At 37.1% G+C, this 20,259-nt stretch overlaps 1 long non-coding RNA gene across 1 annotated transcript; it reads right to left on the bottom strand.

The window, feature by feature from the left end:
* Positions 1–330: 330 nt before the first annotated feature.
* LOC110201219 (uncharacterized) lies at positions 331–19,019 on the bottom strand. The gene is made up of 3 exons (XR_002322430.2): positions 18,951–19,019; positions 18,173–18,335; positions 331–993 (listed from the first exon to the last, which is right to left on the bottom strand). It is a non-coding gene; the product is annotated as an uncharacterized LOC110201219 (long non-coding RNA).
* Positions 19,020–20,259: the final 1,240 nt, after the last annotated feature.

Raw genomic sequence — 20,259 nt, 5'->3', positions numbered from 1 at the left:
CTCACACCAGCTCAGGGCATTGATCTTTACCAACAAGGAGAGAATCCAATACCAATGGACTCTGACACAGGTTATACCAGCATACTGGAATCTTTACGAAGTTATTCATCTTACTGAGATATATGGACCCAAGTCTAAAGAGAATCTAACAAATATACTATCCAGAGGAATTTCATTATTCTTGCTAATGGAAGGTGACATTTTAGTGTCAAGCATCACAACTTCATAGATTTAGAGCTAGAAGAGACCTCAGTCATCATTCAGTTCAACCCCTTCATATGACAGATTAGGAAATGGACAACAACAAAGATTGTGTTTGGCATACATTTATTTGGCTTCTTTTCAATCTACAAATCTAGTTCCATTTCCATTATACACGCTCATAGACTCTTAGAGTTGGAAGCAGTAGTGTTCTGGAGTCAGCTCAAACAGGCTCCAAAGCTAGTTTATTATTTTGCTAATAATCTATCCTTAAGGAAGTGGGAAGAAAAATGTTAATAATTCAGATTAAACATAAAAGCATATCATACATACAATTTTTGGAGAGTCAATTTTTAAACATTTAAGAGTATACTACTGGTTGGAAGGGACCTTGCAAGTCATGTAATCCAATCCTTTGTCTTAAATATAAGGCCTAGAGACATTAAGAAAGATCCCAAAAAGTCAACACGAATTTAAGTGCTAACTATATACCAGTCAATGGACTAAGTATTTAGGATACAAAGAAAAGCAAAAATACTCCCTGCTTTCAGGACATTCACAGTCTACTGGAGGAGACAACATGCAAACAACTATGTGAACAAGATAAATTGGAGATAATCTCAGAAGAAAAGCATTAACATTATGGGGAACTGGGAAAGGTTTCTTGCAAAAATTGCCATATTTTTCAAATTCACACTGCATTTCTTGCAGGAGTTTTACCCGGGACTTGAAGGAAGCCAGGATACAGAGGCAAGGAAAGACAGCATGCATTCCAGACATGGAGGACCATCCCTGAAAATGCACAAAAAAAGGAAGATGGAGTGTCATGTCAGAAAAAGCAAGATAGATATATAGGAAATAACTGCTTGTGTGATATGATTTGAGACACCAAAAAAAAAAATATTTACCTGTCCCAAACTCTCTTTCAGTAGCTAGTCAGGGTTCCCAAAATTCCCACCATAAACCTCTATTCTGAGTTATGACATTGTCTCCAAAAAAAGGAAAATGCAAATATATCACTTAGAAGGAATAAAGTATTAATTTAGAGGTTCTCAAAGTGCAGTCCTGGGATTGCTCTGGTTTACCAAGACCTATCAGATTAAATAACAGGGAACTAGTTGATAGAAAACTTATTATCTAATTCAATAAATATTTATTAAGTGCCTGCAACATACATAAAGACCACAAAGACACTAGACTATGATGTCTTGCTGGAGATAAACGTAACAAAGGTCACCAGACTTCTCAGCCTTCTCTTGCCAACCACACCCTTGTTATTTGCATTGAACCTGAACTGAGGAGCATATGGAGGTTAGAAATAGTCTTCTCACCACACTATCATTCAGGTCCTTTTTCAGTCTGAGGAAGAAAAGCTCTAAGGATATTTTCCTAGTCAAGGAGCCTAAGAACTAAGATGGGTTTTCAGATGAGAACTCAGAAAGCAAAGATAATCCTAGCCTAGTTATTACATATCACTGTGAACAGCTTGGCTAAAAGGAGAACAGTTATTGCTATTGGGGTCTCCCAGTTCTCTAGGTGAATTGCTGTGTGCCAGTGTTCCACAGAGCTGTCTGAGGAACTTTGTGGTCATGGACTGAGAGAGTTGGATGAAGATTGCCTCTAGAGGAGAAGCCTACTGCCTAACCATAGTCTCCCCACTGGATGGATGGAAGGATAACAGAGGACTCCAAAGTCATCACCTCAGACAAAACTATAGCTCAAGCACATGGGGAGACCAAAAGAATGATAGTCCTTCCCTTCAGGAGAAAGTTTTACTAATCACAATACATTCAATCGGTGGCCGAGGTAGCTAAAAGAGGATGTTGAAATAGCTGTGCCTTTCCTCAAGAAGAGAGAGCTTTATTAACCACAGTAGATGGTGGAAGTGGTTAAAAGAGCTATAACCTTTCTTTGCAGGGGAGAGGCCTACTAATTACAACTAGGTCATGATTAGTACAAGTAAGGAATTCCATGAAATTGCCACATTATTCAAATTCACACTGCATGTCTCCATGGGCTGGAACAAATTACCACATTGTACATAATTATAATTTCAAATATTATTATTTCAAAGCATGTGACCACTTCATAGGATTCATTATTGACACTAATCAAGATTTGGCTGTACAGCATTCCTAGTCAGCTAGGCAACATATTAGGTCACTCTGAAGATAGCTGGAGAATTGAAGACAGCTGGAGTACATATAATATGCACCCCTCCAAAGACCAGCTGAGAGCAACATCCTTTAGGTCAGTAATGTCAAACTCAAATAGAAATGGAGGACAGTAAAAGGTATATAAGGATCATTGGAGGTGGCATATTGACTTAGAAAACCATATGTTAACATGATAGATCATAATATATTCTATTGTATTTTTATTTATTTTGTTAAATATTTCCCAATTACAATTTAATGTCATACCTGAGATTAGAAAGTTTCACTTTAATCCCCCCACACATTTGACATTTCTGCTTTAAGGTAGTGACTAATGGAGAGTAATATTATGGCATCACCAGAAAACACTGGCAGTTCTACAGCATCAAAAGTATGAGGTATACCTCCATCCATATGTTCTCTGCATACATGCACCACATATGATCCCTAGGTATGTATACTTTTCATACCGAAGGTAGATGTATTTGTGGGAGAGTGAGTTCAAGGTTCATAGGAGAAAAATAGTTTGGCTTAATTATTTCATTAAATGGCTTTACTTTACACTAAATGTCTTCTGACTGAGTCAAAAAAAAAAAAAGTAAAACACATTAATGGGGGCTTTTGAGCTATGGTTTGGATAGGATTCAGATCCACAAAATACCTAGAACATGGAGTCGCCTTTGAAGGGGGCTGTGGCTTATTCAGGATCTCTTTTATAGATATCCAATGCCTTGCAGGGACACATTTGGAGTTTTTTTTTTGGGGGGGGGTCAGGCTATGATTGGAAATGGTGTTTTCAGATGTGTTATTGTTCTTTTAATAGATCAGACCAGTTGTTTGAAAATTACTATTGTACTGTTGTATGTCAAGGTGACATTGAAGTATTATTTTTTTTATTGCTATGGTGATCAAATAGTGTGTTTAGAAACAAATGCTAGATTTCTAGAACGCTGGTGCAAAGCAATGTACCTGGAAAATATAGAGTACTGCTAGTTAAAGGAGTGCCTCAAGACCTGAAAGATAATGACTTTGAACCTGCCTCATGTGATGGAAATAGCTAGTTCCCTTCAAGGCTCAGTTTAAGAACCCCCTTTGAGATGAAGCCATTTCAGATTCCTCACCTGCTAGTGCCTTTTCCCACATACACACACAAAAAAATTTGTATTTATTTGCATTTATTATATATATATATGTATATGTGTGTGTGTGTGTACATATATATATATATATATATATATATATATATATACATACATATACACACTGTCTAAGCTAGATTATAAGCTCTCCATGACAGGGAATGTTTTGCTTTGTATTCTCAATGTAAGCACACAGCACATAATAATAAATGTTCATTGATCAATTGATTTTTATAGATATTTTGGAGAGATGTGAAACATTAATCAGCATGAAGAGACAAAATCCTGTCTGTTTTCTATACATTCATTTAACAAGGAAATTATTCTAAAAATAAAATCCCTGGTGAGATAATAGTTGGCAAGAATATCTAGAAACTGAGAGAGAGAGAGAGAGAGAGAGAGAGAGAGAGAGAGAGAGAGAGAGAGAGAGGACAGAGAGCGCCTCTGAGAAAGAAGATATAGAATAAAGATTCAAAAGTATCTTTCCTACAAAAAGATTGTCTAAAGATGCCGGGAGGTGCATATATATTATATGCACTTCCATATATAAGAGGAAGTCAACATCTGGGGATGGAGATGAGGCTGGATATAGCCAGTGCAAGGATTTCAATACCCCAAGTTATCAGCCTTCTCAGGGGAATTAGACATGCCCCTGAACTATTAAAGAAGAGGCAGGTAAAGAATTTGAAAAACTGGAGGAAACTGATGAGAAAATGTAATGTGGCCAGGATTTGATATCATGCAGTCTCTGAAATCACTAGGCACTGGTGTCACACACAGTGTTGGAATACCGGCAAAGGTTAGAAAAGCATCTGGAAACGCTGAGATTCCTATGTGACTAGATCCATTTTTTTAAAACACTTTTCTGTATGAAGGGTGACAGCCCACTAATCTCATGCAACATATGAATAGGAATGAAGAAAGTAGTGAAGCCAAAAATAAATATTATCAGGTATCTACTAAGCAAGCTCTGGAATGGTAGATGAAAAGCAACCTCAAGGACACATATTTGAACTAGAAAGGGGGAAAACTATCAATCAACCAACCATCAAGTATTTATTAAACAACCACCATGTGGCAGACATTGCACTAGGTGCTAAAGATCCAAGAACAAAGAATTAAATAATCCCTACTCACAATGAGTTCACATCCTAGTGAGACAATAAGTAAATATAAAAATAAATACAAAGTGGATAAATACAAATCTACACATAGTAGTTAAATACAAGGTAGTTTGGGAGAAAAGGCATTAGCAGTCAAGAGGATCAAGAAAGGATTCATACAGAAGATGGTACCCGAGTTGCGTCAAAGTTGAGGAAAGAGTGCATTCCAGGAACGAGGACAGCAAGTGAAAAGGCATAGGGAAGGGAGATGGGTATCATGTATACAGAACAGGGAAGCCAGTTTGGCAAACAGGTTGGATATGAGGAAATTCTGGAGACAATTTGAGAAAGGATTCTATTTCAAAGAGAGATATGCAACAAAGTCCAGCACCTTCCAAAACATTTTCTTATGTATGAGTTATGGGAGCAAGATGTCCAACCCCCTGGTTGGACATATGATGAGAAATTCTCCATCAGAAGATATTGAGACTGGGGCAGCCAGGTGGCACAGTGGATAGAGCACTGGCCCTGGAGTCAGGAGGACCTGAGTTCAAATCTGGTCTCAGACCAGACACTTGACAGTTAACTAGCTGTGTGACCCTAGGCAAGTCACTTAACCCCACTTGCCTTGCAAAAAAAAATAGAGAGACACTAATGATATTTTTGAATGTTATTGAACATAAAATAGTTCACAAGGTAGTTTGTGGCATTTAAAATGGGCTTGATTTCCTCTATTCTGCTCTAAAATTTCCCCAAATTTCTTTATTCCCCAATCATATCTTATATCCCCAGGACCCATAGGGTACAATTTCTAGGCTGTATCAATGTATTTTAGGGCCAAAAATGCCCAATGGAGAATCAGTTTGAGAAATGGTTAAGTCTCTATGGGACACTCCAGTGGGGGCATGGGGAATCCCAACAGCACAAGAGCCCTGATCACCTAGGGGAGAGGATAGGAGGATTAAACAATGAAATAGTGAGTTTCCAAAAGAAAATCTCATCATTCTTCATAGAGCCATCCCTAGAACAAAGAAGAAACCATTGGATGAAAATGCAATGCTTTGGAATGAGTGCTTCAAGAAAGCTAACTTTAGCACCACTGGACCTGTGGGACCTTGGTCAAGTCACAACTTTTTACTTTAGTTCCCTCATTTATAAAAAGAGGTCAGCATAAATTACCTTTAAGTGTCCCTACAGCTCTTTGTCTATGATCCTATGATTTTTCTAGCTATTTCATGAACCTAGAGCAGTTTTGGTTCTGTGGCGAAAATATAAAAATTAAATATATCAGTGACCCAGAATCATCCTTATGTTTTGAGTTCATCTGCTTGGTTTTAAGCTTGTCTCATCAATAAGAGTAGTATAAAATTGGCATAGTGCCATAAGATTTTGGAAGCACTTTGGATAGCATGCATTACATCATTTGAACCTCACAAAAACTCCTTGAGGAAGGTACTCCATTTTACAAATATGCAAACTGCAGCCAAGGGATTAAATGATTTACCCAAGGTCACACAGCTCGTAAATGTCTAAGGCAGAATTTGAATTCAGTTTCCCTGCTCCAAGTCCCATCCACACTCTATCTACTACAATGAGCTGTCTCACTCAAAAAGTGTTTTTTGTACTATACATTCTTCAATAATAATCATCATCCAAAAATAGTCACAAAATGGCTTCACTCTGCATCATTAGCTCCTATGTAGGTGGTGGCACAGTAAATGGAGTGTTAGGCCTGCAGGCGGGAAGACCTGAGTTCTAACACAGTCTCAAACAGTAGTCATGTGACCCTGGTCAAGTCACTTCACCTCCAGTTGCCTCATTTTGTTTGTTTATTTGTTTGGTGAGGGGATTGAGGTGAAGTGAGTTGCCCAGGGTCACACAGCTAGTTAAGTGTTAAGTGTCTGAAGCTGGATTTGAACTCAGGTCTTCCTGACTCCAAGGCCAGAGCTCTATTCACTGCATCAGCTAGCTGCCCCTACAGTTGCCTCATTTGGGTAATAGGATAATCCAATTAGATAATATTTGGAAAGTACTTAATACAGTGCTTGACACATAGTAGGCTCTATATAAGTGTTTGTTCCCTTCCCATTCCCTTTCTTCCCTTCTTCTGTAACATAGAATAAGTAGGTGTGACATCATCATTCACCAGTTACAAAAGCCTTGTGTCACAGATAGTCTTTCAGACAGAAATGATTATGCACTCAATAAACCACCGACTATTAAAAAGAGACGTATCAAGAAGCTCAGTGAGATGTTTATGGCAACAACTCATATTTGTAAAACACTTATACTCTCCCTCATTTCCTGTCCCAATCAGTTCTGTGCATCTCTCTGCCTTTTTGCCTGCTACATGTCCCCCATACCTGACCTGCATTCCTTCTCCGTTCCTGCCTCACAGATTTAAAACACAGCCCAAGCACCATGCTTTGTTTAAAGTCTTTCCTGATTCCCCTAACTGCTAGTGTCCTTCCTCCCAAAACATCATACATTTTACTACTGTGTATCTATTTTTATACATGTTAATTCTCCCATTAAAATATAAGCTCATTGTGAGTAGGGTTGTTTCACTTTTTTGTACTTATAGCCCCAACCACTATTCCAATGTCTGCCACAGAGTAGGTGCTTAATAAATGCTTGTTGAACAAGCATTACACATTGTTCTAGTCCTTCACGCCTCTATTCCAACATCTTCAGCGTTTCCTACTGAGTGCCAAATGTAATTCAATCTCTTTTGCCTGGCATTCAGAGCCCTCCATAATCTAGTACAGGGATAGGGAATCCATTTGGATTCAGTCAAAGGTCCACACCTGAGGACCTAGAGGGCCACGTATGGCCTCGAAGCCAAAGGTTCAGTGACACTGATCTTGTGTCACTCAATCTTTCCAACCAAATTTCCTATAACACCAGCTTCAATAGCCCCTCCTGCAGACACTATGAAGACTGATAGTGTATCTTGAAGAGGAAATGGAAGCTCCTATCCATGGATAGTTCTATTTATTGTGTTTATTTTTTATCCTACCTTGCATTTTAAATCACAGCTATTATATCTTGACAAGTATTTCTAACAATCAGTATATGACTTTTTTAAATTAACTATTGAAAGTATAGTTACTTCATATGCTATCAGATGTGATGAATATGTTGGTTTATACTGCTTAACTTTTTTTCTTCTACTTTAAAATTCTTGGTTATAAGGAGCGATCTCTTGGTGGCAGGAGGGGAATGTTCTATTGGAGAACAAAAATGATGTAAAAAATAATAGATACCAGTATTCAAAAAAAAATAAAATGTATCTGCTTAAAAAAAAGGAAATGGAAACTTGAAAAGAGATAATTTGACTATCATCTGGAGAGAGTAATCTTTCAAGAGAGATTGAGCAAATTGACTGACATTTTCGAGAAAGATTGAAATGACATTTAGAGAAAGCTGAATTTAACTATATTGTGGAGAAGATATCCTGAATATAACTCTCTAAAGAATTTGAATTATCATCTTGGTAGGACTGTTTCTGTAGTCTGTGGAAAAGTCAACAGTTGCAATTGATATGATCTTTCTCACTGCTAGTTCATTGTTGACATATTTAATACATATTTATATTGTTTGTTATACAATTAATTATACAGCCAGTAGAAGTGATGTTTATTTAAGCCTATAAGATTAGGGGGAGAAAGAAAGAAAAAGAGACACAGACAGATAGTTAAAAACAAAGCAAGAAAAAAAAGAGACAAAAGGGAGGAAAGGAATAAGTAATTGTACTTGCTTACAACATGCCAGGCATTATACTAAGTGCTTTACAAATATTATCTCATTTGATCCTCGAAACAATCCTGTGAGACAGATGCTATTATTATTCCCATTTTTCCATTGAGGAAACTGAGATAGACAGAGGGTAAGTGACTTAAATGAAGAAAAAGAGAAATAAAAGTATTTAGGAAAAAAAAGTTTCTCCAAGCTATTTGTAAATCGGAATAGGGGGCTCAGAGTTAATTGAAATACTAATTAATGAGAGACATTATGCATTTCTACTAATTCATAAGAAAGTACTAGAAGGTACAATTTGACTTCCTTAGAAACCAGGATAAGAATTTATAAGAAAATGAGCCAGTAGAAGGTAGAGAAGAATAAAGGTTGGTGTGGTTGTTAACTAATGCACACTACAACCAATCCCACTAAAATATAGAGATGATAGTATCCCTAAAATCTGCTATATACTGAACAAAGACTTCCCAACTTTCTGCTCCCTTTGAATGCCAAACATCCTCAATACCTACTTATCTTTATTCCTTTACACTCTAGCTTCCTACAGCACTATTCTACTGGATCACCAACAACTTCTTAATCACAAAATCCAAAAATCTTTCTCTCATTCTTTTTTTAGCTTTGTGCAGCATTTGATATTGTTGATAGCCTCCTCCTTCTGAATACTTTCTCCTCCCTTGTTTTCAGATGAGCCTACTTAATTGCCAATATGCTAATCTCTATATATGATCAGTTACAAATGCACAGCTTATCATTGCCCAACTTTCTGACTGCTAAGTGAAGCAATAGAAATAAGGACCTTTGCAAAGTTGATGTAACACTACGTAGGTGTGAAGAAATACCAAAGATTTTTCCAAAGTCTTAATTTTCCTGTAACTCAAACAGCTGTTCAACAGTGATAACATCTGTATTACAAGCCATTCATAGCTTTCCAACTCCTAATGTTTAGTAGATTTTCTCTCTACCAGAAATATGAAGTACAGTGTCTAGAATGAAGAAAAACACTCCAAATCATCTCACCACCGCTGAAGAGCATTCGATCCTTGTGGGAGCCAGCTGAGTAATAAAGATCAGCAACCAAAGGCAAAAGCAAGGTTGCTGGAACTTTCATTTAAAAAGCAGATTAAAATTTTAGAAAAGGAGAAGGGTAAAATGAATTCAGTTTAGTTCCATTTAATAAAGATTTATTAAGGAGCTGTTGAGTATCCAGCACTTTGTTCACCACGGTAAGGCAAATGGCTCACTTTGGGTTTGTTCTGGCTCTCACCCATACTAGCTATGTGAATGCTTCACAAGTTGTTCAAACTCTCTAAGTCTGTAAGTCAGAGATGAGTTGTCCATTTCACACTGGGAGTTCCTCACATTGATGAAATCATAAGCATGAGCCAAAAATAATTACAACAATATGTTTATGGGGTTTTTTGTTTTTTATTAATTTATTTTGATTTATCAACAATCACTTCCATAAGTTTTTGTGTTTTAAATTTTTCTTCCTGTCCCTCCTCACCTCCCTCCCCAAGACAGCACACAATCTGACATAGGCTTTACATACACATTCCTATTAAACATATTTTCACATTAGTCATGTTGTAAGGAAGAATTAGAACCAATAGGAGGAACCACAAGAAAGAAGAAACAAAACAAAACAGAGGAAAAAATGGCAAATAGCATGCTTCAATCTGCATTCAAATTCCATAGTTCTTTCTTTGGATGTGGATAGCATTTTCCATCATGAGACTTTTGGAGATGTCTTAGATCCTTGCCTTGATGAGAAGGTCTAAGTATATCAAAGTTAGTCATCACACAACTGTGTACAACGTTCTCCTGGTTCTGTTCACTTCATTCAGCATCAGTCCATACAAGTCTTTCCAGGTTTTTCTGCTCATCATTTCTTATAGCACAATAGTATTCCATTATATTCATATGCCACAACTTATTCAGCCATTCCCCAATTGATGGGCATCCCCTCAATTTCCAATTCTTGGTCCCCACAAAAAGAGCTGCTACAAATATTTTTGTACATGTGGGGTTTTTTTCCATTTTTATGATCTCTTTGGGATATGTGTTTATGTTTTTAAAGTGGATGATGTGGTCTCTACCCTTGAGAAGTTCAATCCAGATGTATGATAAGGGTAGGAAAAAATAACAAGACAAACTAACATAAAATAAGCACAATCTATAATTAAAATGAAGTATAGCATAGAAGATAGAGCATTGGCCCTATAGTCAGGAGAGACCTGGGTTTGAATACTGCCTCTAACATTTATTTATTAGCACTGTGACCAAAGCTAAATCACCTAAACTCTCTGAGCTTCAGTTTTCTCATCTGGAAAATGGGTATAATTATAGCTATAGTACGTACCTCCCAGAGGTTCAAATGAGTTAACATATAAAATGTACTTAAGAGTTATATCCCTATCCACAGTTGCTATTATTATAATCCAATGGGAGACTGTGAGGCACATATAGTAAGCACTATCAGAGTTCAAACAAAGAATTAACATCTAAAATGGCATCTTGCTATATGTGGATGCAAATACCCTCATCTCAGGAGTCAAAATCAGACTCGACACTAGAAAGTTTTGATTTTAAGTATATTTATGGGTTATCCATCATTCTCCAATATCCAATAGGTTTTAGATAAAAATTCCCAACAAAAGCCAATACTATTTAAGACCTTCTGAATCAAGAACGATACCCAGTTCATTGGCAGTTTTCTGCCACTCACCATCTCCTCAACAACGCCTTGATGAGAAAAAGATTCCCTAGCCAGTGATAGTTTAATGTTGACTCTCTATCACCCTCCTTATGCCTTTATATCCACTGGATATCCCTGGATTCAATTTAAACCTTCTCTCTCAGGTGCTGAGTCAGCTTTTTTGAGGTCCCTCTTAAAAGGGCTCCACCTTCACACATATTTCATGTTTTTGTCCATAATTAGCAGCTGATAGTCAAGAGTTATAACCAACTTTTTTCTATGTGATAATATACTTTTATGTAGCACTCAATTTAAAACAACCCTGTGAAGGAAGAAGTAAACATATTATTATTCCCATTTGACAAATGAAGAAGCTGAGGGTCACACAGACAGTAAGTTATTAGAATCAGGGGTTGAATCTGAGTTGAATACTCACTCAAAATCCAGTGCACTCTTTCCACTACACTTTCCTACATAGCACTTTTGGCAAGCCTGTCTACAAATGGGAAGAATACCTATTACCTACACTATGGCAGGCAGGTAGGTGGCTCAGTGCATACAGCACCAGGCCTGGATTCAGGAAGACCTGAGTTCAAATCTGGCCTCAGACACTCCCTAGTTGTGTGACCCTGGACAAGTCACTTAACCCTGTCTGTTTCAGTTTCCTTATCTGTAAAATGTACTGGAAAAGGAAATGGCAAACCATTCCAATATCTTTCCCAAGAAAACTCCAAATGAGGTCACAAAGAGTCAGGCATGACTGAAATGACAACAACAGACTATGATATGAAGTTAGATGGATGAAGTCTAAAGTTCATCCATTAGTATGTATATACACACACACACACAAACACACACACACACACACACACACACACACACACACACTGCTAGACAAAGAACTGAACCTCTACCTGAATGTTTCATTTTCATCTCATATTCAACAGGTCCAAAACAGAACTCATTATCTTGTACAGCATGATATAATCGAAAGAGAGCTAGATTTGGAGCCAGACAACCCAGGATCAAATTGTGATTCCATATCTTATTAACTGCGTGAACTTGGGCAAGGTCATTTAACCTCTCTGTGCTTTATTTTCCTCATCTAGAAAATAGGTGTGTGTGTATATACACACATGTATATACATGCATATATATATACATATACTCATATATATATACACATTTATATATAGGTGATATAGATATAAATATATAAAGCAATATGCATGTATATATATATATATATATATTGCTTTGGAGGCATGCATTTTGTATGTGTGTGTATGTATGTTACTTTAGGGGTATGTTTGCAGATATATGTATACAGACACATAACATATATATGACTGGGAATGGACATTGAGTTGGACCCAGAATGGACAGGAGGAGAGCATAGCTGGCTTGCCTTTTGGAAACTGCAAAGTTCTTTTTATGATCACAATCTTCTCCCTGAGACAAAGGCCCATCTTTTTAATGTCCTTTCCCATGTTGCTATTGTATGGCTGCCATTCATGGAACACTACAGTCTCCAATGAACTTTAAAGGTTGAGGTTTGAGGCTGACGATCTCTCAAAGAGAGAAGGAGCATGCTGAGCATGAGAAGGCTGAAGCACATTTCAAATAGGGTATTCCAAAGGGGAAAAGCACTATAAAAGATGTTTTTGTTTTAAATATTTTTATTTATTTTTTTAAATGGACTTCTGGTGTCGTAAGAACAGGAGATAACCAGTGAACAGCTGGAATGCTCTGCTGATATCTTTGCAATGCAAAAAGAATTAGAGAAAAACCCCCAGTAAGATAGGAGACTCCTCTCCTCCCATCATGGAAAATTTTATGAAACAACCTGAATAAGAGTCCTATGGCATGGATAGGCAGGGCTAAGTTATCATGTGAATATTTAAAAGGAATATTTACAGCGATAAGATCATAGCTCTATAAGAAGTTATTATTGTCCTGTTAGAAAGTATTCTCTGAACCAGGAGAACATTGTGCATGGTAACAGCAACACTGTGCAATGATCAACTGTAATTGATTTAACTCTTCTCCGCAATACAACGATCCAAGAGAATTCCAAAAGATTCATTACGGAAAATGATATCCACATCCAGACAAAAAACTGATGGAGTCTAAATGCAGATTGAAGCATACTATTTTCACTTTCTTTGTTTTTTCATTTTTTTCCTTTGTTATGTTTCGTCTTTCACAACATGATGAATGCAGAAATATGTTTTACATGATTGTACATGTATAGCATGTATCACATTGCTTGCCATAGGAGGTGGGGGGTGGGGAAGGAGGAAGAAAAATTTGGAACTCAAAATCTTATTTAAAAAATGAAGATTGAGAAAGTATTCTCTGTAACTTCTTTCAACTCAATTCAACAATCATTTATCAACTGTCTCCTATATGTGAGACATTGATTTCAATACCATTCAATTCAATGAGGATTTGTTGAGTGCTTAACTGAGAATTTCACATGCAAACAATCAATAAGGATTTGTTGAAAATCTATTATCATTATTAGCCTTGTCAATCCTTTGGGGGTTCTGCTGTCATGAGACCCTTGGCCTGCACTTGAACCTACCTAAAAGAGAACTCAAATGTGTCACATATCAAGCTCTAATCTCTCTCCTTAACTCCAGTCCCATATATCCAGATGGTCCTGATAGATTCCTCTACCTGAATGTCTCATTTTCATCTCAAATTCAACAGGCCCAAAATGAAATTCATGATCTTCTACAGCATGATTCAGTGGAAAGAGAGCTGGATTTAAAGCCAGGGAACCTGGGATCAAATTGTGATTCTATCAGTTATCAACCATGTGATCTTGGACAAAGTCATTTAACCTTTCTGGGCCTTACTTTCCTCATCTGGAAAATGACTGCTTTAGACTAAATTACTTTTAAGGTACCATCCACCTCTAAAGTTCTGATCCTACATTAATCATTAAATCATGGGAGAAACCTTGAATTCACCCTTCAGAGCCCAGTTTGGGGAGGGACATTTCCAAGATTTCCCATTTGGGTCAAGTTACTTTGATCCAAACCATCACACTAGATGTCCCAGAGACCTCCATTGGAAATCTGGTTCCAAGTTGGGCTACAATAGCTTTTTCCTGAAGAATTGATGCCTCTACTTGACTTTGAGTGGTTGTTTTTCCACTCTCTCACGTTTCTCCAGAGACTCCAGAAACTTAGTTTTGCATGTGTTCAAAAATGGATTTATAGCAAAAGCACAAAAAGTCCCTAGAACTGCCATTCCTCTACAAGGACTCTCAAAGGTGCCCAGGCAAAAATCTCTTGCTTATCCCCAATATGGTCCTTAAATTCCCAATTTCCTCCTCTCTTTTAATGTATCAGTCTGTTGCTTAGTTGAATTGATCAATTAATAAGAAATTCTTAAGCATCTAGTATGTACAAGGCCCTGTGGTAGGTGCCAAGAACACAAAGACAAAAATTAAACTATACCAACCAATCAATAAACAAATAAACAAACAAACAAATGAATAAATGAATAGGTAAGTGAATGGGCAGATGGGTAGATAGATAGTACATAAGTGAATGAGTGAATAAATAAATGTATGGATGGATAGATGGATGAAGAAACAAATAAATGGAGAAAGATGAATGAACGAATGAAGCTATGATCCCAGAGTTGTCTCACATAAAGAATTGCATCACAAGTGTTTTACCAGATGAAAGTGTCTAACTCTCCTAAGCCTAACTAAATTCATCAACAGAGCAGTCCTTAAAGAACTATGGTGAAACCATCTAAAATTCTGCAGATAAAAAGCTCTAGGCTCTTTGGTGTTTGACATAATGTAATGCACAATTATATTTTCCAAGTGCTAAGTGATTCTTTCACTTACTACCCATGTGTGTAATCCCTCTCTACCTCCCCATATTAAAGTTGAGATGGTTGGTGGGTCCTTAGGATTATAGTCAGAAGGAGGAGAAATATTAAAAAATTAAAAATTAAAATTAAAATATTTAAAGATTAAAAATATTTTTTTAAAAAAGGGAATTCCTTGTCAATTTGTTAGGGATTTATTTTCTAAGGAGGGATAAAATATCCATCTTGAACTTTCAATAAATATTTATTAACCACTTACTGAGGATATAATATGGGCAGCTAGGTAGCACAGTGGATAAAGTGCTGGACTTGGAATCAGGAAGACTCATCCTCCTGAGTTCAAACCTGGTCTCAGACACTAGCTGTATGACTCTGGGGAAACAACTCACCTAACCCTGTTGGTCTCCGTTTCTTCATCTATAAAATGAGCTGGAGAAGGAAATGGCAAAACATTCCGGTATCTTTGCCAAGAAAACCCCAAATGGGGTCACGAAGAGTCAGACATGACAGAAATGACTGAACAACAATAACTGAGGATACAAAGGCCTAGCTAGGTGACCAAGTTGATAGAGTGAGACTTGGAGTCAGGAAGACCTACTTCAATTCCTACTGCAGATCCTTGCTAACTATGTGACCCTAGGCAAATCACTCAACTTCTTTCAGCCTCAGTTTCTTCATCTGTAAAAGGGAGATAATAATAGCACCTACTTCATAGAGTTGTTGAGATAACATATGTAAAGCTCCTTGCAAACCTTAAAATGCTATATAAATGCCACCTACTATTATTATTATTAGCCGTGGTGGGAATTTTACCATCTACCCTGCCACAGCCCAACTTTCCCTACCAGGAACAGGAACCTTGTCTCCAAATCTACAAAGACTTCTCCCCACCCCTAGAGGAATCCACTCAGTCAAATTGGAGGTTGAATGAATCAGTCTTCATCTCAGTCTTCTATTTGTTGCTAGCTTTGGATCATGTTTTAGACTGTTAGGAAGCAATAAGCAAATCAGTTCTTAGAATTGCTACAGAAAAGGCGAGACCATCTACTGTCCTACGGCTACATTCACAATCTTTGTGACTGCTTAGGCCAAAGCTCCTTTCCCTTGCCACCACTCTTCATATGTTTTGCTCCCCCTTAAAAGAAGCTAAGAAGTTTGAGGACAAGGAAAGTCTCACCTATGTGCCATCCCTAGCACCATCACAGGACCTGGCACATAAACTCATAATAAATACTTGGTTGACTAATACTATGTGCAAACAGCATTCTCAGAGACAAGATTTCCTTACTTTCACAAGTCTAACTTCCCACAAAGGAAAATTGGGAATTGTAAATAAAAAGACAAAAGTGAAATAGTTCCTGCCCTCGAGGAGTTCATTGTCCACTGGACTATAAAACACATAGTATGTTGACACTGATTCCCAACTTGCAAGCACACAGGTTACGTGGTAGCCAGTTCACAGTACTGAAGAGAAAAGTTTTATTAAAAGGAGGTAAAGCAAATCAAAATAATAAAATGAGCAGCCATTCATTCTAATTCTTGAAGGCTCCTCTAACAAGCTTCCCTTTCCTTAGTTCTGTTTTGGTGCCTTGGCTCTTGAGGAGGAAAAAGGAATACAGTTTTTCTTTCTTTCTCCTTCTTTCTGCAGTTTGTTTTTCATGCTTCCAGCCACTGAGTTTCTAGCTTCTCAGGCTAGCAATTTTTTAAATTTACTTTATTCTAAATTTAAGAAATAAAATAAGCATTTCCATAGCATAGCAGGATAGGACAAAAAAATTTAAGTAATTGTTTTTTAAAAGATTTATCCAGTCTTGTATTACTATCACTTGCATATAAGATGAAGGAAAACAAACAAACAAACAAAAAGAAACCTTAGGGTAGGAGTGGGGAACCTTAAGCCTCCAGGCCACATGTGTCTTTCTAGGTCCTTGAGTCAGCACTCAAGACCTTTTGACTGAGTCCACATCTTACAGAACAAATCCTTTTATTAAGGGGATTTGTTCTGTGAAGTTTGGATTCAGTGGAAGGGCTGCACTTGAGGACTTAGAGGGCCACATGTGGCCTGGAGGCCTAAGGTTCTCCACCCCTGTCCCAGGGTCTTTTTTTCATCTCCAGGTGCCACCACTCACATCCCAAAGTTCCTTTCTCCTACATCACCGCTGACACCCCACTTCCACCTTTTTTTTCAGGTTCCTCCAGTTTCTAGGCCCATCCATCACCATGTTTACATCGTGAGATGTACACACTTTGTTTTCCTAAGTTATTCAAATGAGGAAGAGGCAAATACCTTAATCTTCCACCTGGCTATGCACTGTCCTGTGCTGGAGAAAATAAAAAGGGAAAACTGCCCCTTAGCAGATCACAATCTAGTTCTCTGTGTCTTTGCCATCACCAGATTCAGGCTGAGCTGTGGATCTTTCTTGTCTTTTAGAATTTCAAACCATTTAAAGCTTTCATCCATCTTCTAATCCAATTTCCCAAACAGCTCCACATCTAAGGAATATATGTACTAAGTGTGTAGTAAAAAAATACTAAATTCAGTTTATTGAGGTTCATAGGATTTAGAACTGTTTGGTCCTGTAGAGGTCATCTAGTGCAACCCCATGGTTCTACAAATAAAGAAACTAAGGCCTAGAGAGTGGACAACAACACAGAGCAAGATGGGATTTAAAAGCAAATCTTCTGCCTCCGACCCCATTGTTCTTTCCACTACAACATTAACACTTGATGGAAAGATACTCAGGTTTAGAAAAAGAACTGTTTTCAGGTGACACATTCTATCATCGTTTGTTTTTTTTTTAAATAGTAGCCTGCCCAGTCAACTGCATGCCACCTATAAGACAACAGTTGGAATAAATGGTTGGGGATGGAGGGAGGCAGGAGGAGGCAACCTTTGTACAGAGTTCTCTCTTCTAGTTCTCCTTGACTGACCATCGGAGAATTTTGCCCTTACATCCCATTTTCCCTCCAAACATTAAACTAGCATTCCTGCATTCTCTTTTCCCCACATGGACATACCTCAGAGATATTACTGGTTCAGTTCCAGACTACTACAATCAAGCAAATATCACAATAAAGTGAGTCACAAAAATTTTTTGGTTTCCCAGTGTGTATAAAAATTATGTTTAAACCACATGATAGTCTATTAAGTGTAAAATAGTATTACATTTAAAAAAAACATACCTTAATTAAAAAATACTAAAAATGCTAAAATCTAATACTAACTAGCTAAAAAATGCTAACCATCATCTGAGTACTTACTGAGTCATACTCTTTTTGCTGGTGTAGTGTCTTTCCTTAATGATGATGGCTGCTGACTGATCAGGGTGGTGATTGCTGAAGGTTGGGGTGGCTGTGGCAGTTTCTTAAAATAAGACAACAGTGAAGTTTGCAGAATCGACTCTTCCTTTCATGATGCATTTCCCTGTAGCATGTGATGCTGTTTAATTACATTTTACTTTTGGTGGAACTTCTTTCAAACCTGAAGTCAATCCTCTAAAACCCTGCCACTACTTTGTCAACTAAGCTTATGTCATATTCTTCAATATCATTGTGTCTCAAGGAATAGGAGTCCCAAGGAGAGGGAGACAGAAAGACAGGAAAATGGCCAGTCAGTGGAGCAGTCAGAACACACAAGACATTTATCTATTAAGTTAGCCATTTTATATGGGTATAATTTGTGGTGCCCCAAAACAATTACAATAGTAACATCAAAGATCACTAATCATAGATCACCTTAATTATAATAATAATGAAAAATTTGAAATATTGCAAGAATTACCAAATCCACTGGAGAAGGAAATGGCAAACCAATCCAGTAGCTTTGCCAAGAAAATCCCATGAAGGGTATGGTCTATGGGGTCACAAAGAGTCCAACATGACTGAACAAAAAATATCTATGTTATCTTAACACATCCCTACCACAATTCTAGGAGCTACAGATATTACTACCCCCCTTTTTTTTTTTTAGGAAACTGAAATTGAGAGAGAGAAAGCAATTTGCCCAGATTAAAAATGCTAATCAAGGTGGATTTTTTACCCAAAGTCTTCCTGGAGCCAAGCAAGCCTTCTACATCAACCTCCAGATGAAATATTGTTTGTTTTAACTATCAAGAAGATAAAATGAGCAGAATTAGTCACATTCAGGTAAATTGTCCTCCAAAAAGAGCAGAAACAATCTTCTCATGTGAGTACTTTGCAGAAAATATAATACAGCCTCCCAAACTAAGGAAGGAACCTGTTGGGGACCTGTTTGGTCAACTTTCTCTCACACAGAATTGTAGATTAAGAGCTTTCTGGGTTTAAAAATCATCATTTCATAAAAGGGGACACAAGGGCCAGTGAGATTAAATTATCTACCAAGTTTATATGGGTAGTAAGAAGCAGAGCCAAAATTCAATCCCTGGTCTTCTCACTACAAATCCATCATTCTGTCCACCATTTCATTTCCTGCGATATCTGAGTCCTGAATAAAAGCCAAAGGGTTCCCTTCACTTCCATTCAAACTCATATAAAGAAAAAGGCCTATTGTCTTACATTTTTGGTTACCAGCTAGTTTGAAATAAAAAATATGCCAATGGCTTTTTAATAAATTCATTTTATGTTTGACCAGCACTTGCAGCTGGTATGAACTAGAAATGCAGAACTCTATTGCTGACTGAAGAATGATTGCAATTCCATTTTTTTTTTTGCAGGTTTCAACAACTTTCTGTATCATAAGAAATAAGTGCATCTCTTGCTATCATATTCAAAAAGAAAATGAAAAGGTTGCTAAATGTATAAGTAATTGTAACTGATTCATTGATCTGAATACTGTTTAAAGTAAAACAGTAAGTATTTCTGTCACACTTTGAAGTTGAGCTCTGCAGCTCAGTTTCCTCCCTGCGGTTACTTTATAGCCATTAAGAATATATACCTTTTATCTGGTGCCTTCAATTAATTGAATTTCAAAAAATATTCTGAAATGTTTTTTTTTAAGAAAATCATTTAGTTCCTGGAGGACATTTTTGTGTGATTTATTGCTACAGTAATTAAAAGCACTGAACATTAGGCTGGTCACTGTTGGAACTCCTGCCTGCCTTTGGCTATATTGTGGTTAAGTTAAGATATATGTGGTTTTCAAGACATTTTCCAAGCAAGGAGAGAAATTTTTATTTTTTTCAGATTGCTTCTAAAATGTTAGCATAGCTTCCTAAATTGCTTCTTAAAGTGATCCCACCAATATTTACATGGTAATTAAATGCAAACACAACTAAACTGTTCTATATTAAACAATTAAAGAAGAAAAATCTTAGAATGATAAATGTTTTCTGACTTTCTCCACACTTTTTCTATGGCGTAATTGATGT

This window comes from Phascolarctos cinereus, unplaced genomic scaffold, assembly GCF_003287225.1.
Source record: "Phascolarctos cinereus isolate Bilbo 61053 unplaced genomic scaffold, phaCin_HiC Scaffold_4;HRSCAF=312, whole genome shotgun sequence".
NCBI classification, from domain to species: Eukaryota; Metazoa; Chordata; class Mammalia; order Diprotodontia; family Phascolarctidae; genus Phascolarctos; species Phascolarctos cinereus.
This window is presented reverse-complemented; position numbering and strand designations above follow the sequence as displayed.